General features: G+C 43.3%; 1 protein-coding gene across 3 annotated transcripts in view; it reads right to left on the bottom strand.

The window, feature by feature from the left end:
- Nucleotides 1-389: 389 nt before the first annotated feature.
- ptpn11a (protein tyrosine phosphatase non-receptor type 11a) overlaps nt 390-3,731 on the bottom strand; it is a 16,220-nt gene continuing 12,878 nt past the window's right edge. For all 3 annotated transcript variants that reach the window (XM_062553527.1, XM_062553524.1, XM_062553525.1), the window contains exon 16: nt 390-3,731. This exon is cut by the window's right edge. The gene's annotated coding sequence lies outside the window, so the exon portion shown is untranslated.

The raw sequence follows: 3,731 nt of genomic DNA, 5'->3' as shown, positions 1-3,731 counted from the left end.
TGATTCTGACTCATTGGTCTATTGGGCACTGCAGTTTATGCATGGTTGTTTTTTGAGTTGCATAAAATACACATTTTACTATAAAAATAACCCCCAAACATAACACAGCTGATACACAAGAAATTGCTGTATTATTTTGTAACAAACCATTCACTTTTTATAAAGGCTTCACATATGGGTTGTACTCTGTGCACGTTAAATGCGCTATACAAATAAAATGACTTGACTTGACCATATGTTTTTTGTTGCAACCTTGCACTGTTTGTGCCTTAGATGTCTCTATTTTGGTTCCATCCGTCTTGTTTTCCCTACATTCCATCCGGTAGGGAAAATAAGATATAGATTGAAAATGAGCTAAAAAGAAAGAAAAAAGGCAGCGAATCATACAGTTGTGAGCTTGTCATTTATTGTCAAAGAAGTTATCATGGTTACTTGCATTGATAAATCACACAATACAGTAAACTGCTTTTTTTTTCTCTAAGGCTCACTAGAGATCAGTGGCTGGGTTAAACATACAGTATATCTTATTGGCAATTAGATATGTTTAGTACATTCTCCTCTACAAGATGTTCATGTACAATATACAAGTTAAAAAATAGAGTTTGCCTGCATTGAGTTTGACATTTCTTTTTCCGTGAACGTTTCTTTTTAGGGTAATACATTTCACATTAGGTATTTTGAGTTTATAGTTTTATGTACTAGGTGGTGTTCTTTTTTTATTATTTGAAGACCATTAATTTCCTCCATAGACAGACAGAGATGTTGAAAGAGAGAGAGAGACAGAAAGAGAACGAGAGACGGTGAGTGAGAAAGAGAGAAAAGTGTAGTATTATTAAACACATGTAGAGATCAACACAAGTGTGTGTAAGAGTTTTTGTACGCAAGAGAAGAGAGCTGACATCTCATCAACAGCTATATTCCCTTATACACATACAAACAAACACGTACACACACACAAAAACAACAGCACAAACCATGAACACTTTTGACGAATAAGCACCCATTCCCTCTCTCACCCACTCACGGTTACACACACACACACACACACACACACACACACACACACACACACACACACACACACACACACACACACACACACACACACACACACACACACACACACACACACACACACACACACACACACACACACACACACACACACACACACACACACACACTACAGTACAATGAACAGACACACTACGGTACACAAGCAGAGCCAGTGGACCTAAGGCCACCCTACCGTTGTTAAGGGTCAGGTCTTATTAGTTTTGGCCCCAGGGTGCCATGCATATGCCCGGGTGAATTTGCGATTTTTGTAGGACAGCTTCAACAGCATGTGTAAGGTTGTGTGTGTGTCCGTGTGTGTCTGCCTCTGTTTAGGATTGGGAGGGGGGCAGGGGGGGGCACAACTGGCCTGAGAACTATGAGGAAGTGGGCATACACACACACAGACACATAAACAAACAAACAAACACACACATGGCTCACTAGTCTTGACCTCTATAAGAGCTAAGTCAGCCCACAGCACAGCAACACAGGATTTGGATAAAAGCCCAAGGACCAGAGGCATATATTCTAACCAGTCTCTGCCCACACTGACTCTTCTTTTAGGATCGCTTTAGAATCAAGATGCAAGACGCCGCAAAAAAAGCATAAAACTTGTTCCTTGGAGAATATGGAGAACCTCTACAAAGGCATCTGAGCCCTCTCAACTCATAGCAGAGTTCTCCACACGCCCAGGAAACAACAGGCATGTCTGGATGGATGTATTAGTGTATGTGCAGGGTGTATGTTCACCCGTAGGTGTGTGTGTGTGTGTGTGTGTGTGTGTGTGTGTGTGTGTGTGTGTGTGTGTGTGTGTTAGGGCAGAGAGGCAGGAGGCTAATGGTTCACAAGTGAAATGCTGTGGAGTCACTCATTAGCTTGGTCATCGAGCACATATGGACGATACACATAGACACTTTTAAATTATTGATGTGAAGAAGGTACACTTTTGCAATACTGCAGTTGAAATAACACACTCCAGCTTTTTTAAACAGAAAACTGAGAGAGTGTCGAGTTGTAGTCTGCTGCGAAACACAAACACACGCACGCACGCACGCACACACACAGGCAGGGCAAAATCTGTGCTTCCAAGTGATACCCACACCTACACACACACACACACACACACACACACACAATGCAGAATGATAGACCAAGTGTAGAGTAGACCACACAGGGCACATCTAATCATCCCAAATAAAAATGAAGTTATCCATCATTGAGTGCTCATTGTGGCCAAGGCTACCAACCAAAACAGACAGTATATGGAAATGCTGGCCAAGCTCAAATGTGCATTCACTTTCCAACAGTGATTCTGGGCTTTAAGTTCATGTGGTGAATCAAATGATAGGCATTTAAGAGAAAAACAAAAATACAAAACAGAATTGAATTTTTAAAAAAAGAAAGACTAAAACGATAAGGCAGCCAGCTGTGGGGTGGTGATGGTGGTGGTGGGGTGTGTGTATGTGTGGGGGTGAAAACAGAGACTCACAGTGTGGGTCAATGAGTCATAGCTGGGAGGGCCTTATTACAGTCTCTTCCTGATTCAAGTAGTGCATACTATACTCTGGGAGCACAATGGATAGCCAAAAGGCCACATCTAAAAAGCAAAACAATCACCCTAACCCCATACAACCACCCAAACACTGGCACCATCCTCGGACTCCTAGAGTTGACTTTTGACCGCGTGGGTTTGGGAAAGACTCTGGGGTGAAATGAGGGAATGTATGGGACTGAAAGGCCTCGAAACATCATCACTGCTGGGTCACAATCACCAGGTTAATGATGCTCGGCCCACAAAACCACCACCAGCACCACCCTGCTCTCTAGCTTCACCTGCTGGCTAAAGCACAGACCAGAGGCCTCAATTCTTAGGGTCCCGGTAGGCTTCCTCAGCCTCACCGCCATGACCCTTACCAACACTAGCTTCAGTAACAGAATACTAAACAATTATCTTCATAAAAAAAAAAAAAACAATAATAAAGAAAGAGAACAAAAACAAGGTATTCTACAAATGGCAGAACTCCCTTTGCCCACCAGGGGGCATTGCTCTGCCCGTTCCCATTAAGACAGGCTGAGGCAGAGGGATGGCAGAGGCATGCAGCGTCGGCTAACTCTGACGCTAACGCTGACTTATTCTTTTGTTTTTGGCACAGGCCTCCTCCACTAAGCTCTCCCTCATTGCTCCACAGAAAACTACTCTAACGCATCTTCCTTTGGTTAAAAAATGAACAGATTATTACACAGAGAGAGAGAGAGAGAGAGAGACAAAGAGAGACAGAGAGACAGAGAGAGAGAGAGAGAGAGAGAGAGAGAGAGAGAGAGAGAGAGAGAGAGAGAGAGAGAGAGAGAGAGAGAGAGAGAGAGAGAGAGAGAGAGAGAGAGAGAGAGAGAGAGACACAGAGAGAGAGAGAGAGAGAGAGCAAAAGCTTTTCCACACTTGCAAGATGCAGCCTGGATAAAATTTCTCCAAAGCCAATCGGTAACTTTAGAGGGCCATAATATATATGTGTGTGAGTTATATATATGTGTATGTATGTAAGTGTGTGTGTGTGTGTATATATGTGTGTGTGCGTGTGTGTGTCTGTGTGTGTGTGTGTCTGTGTGTGGATAAGGCTCGGTGATGTTCACAGTGGTTTCAGAGTGTGTGTGGAGAGGCTGGGTCCAGCTCCAGGCAC

Source organism: Sardina pilchardus, chromosome 14, assembly GCF_963854185.1.
Source record: "Sardina pilchardus chromosome 14, fSarPil1.1, whole genome shotgun sequence".
In the NCBI taxonomy this organism is placed as follows: domain Eukaryota; kingdom Metazoa; phylum Chordata; class Actinopteri; order Clupeiformes; family Clupeidae; genus Sardina; species Sardina pilchardus.
The sequence above is the reverse complement of the archived record's forward strand: the minus strand, read 5'-3'. Positions and strand labels throughout refer to the sequence as shown.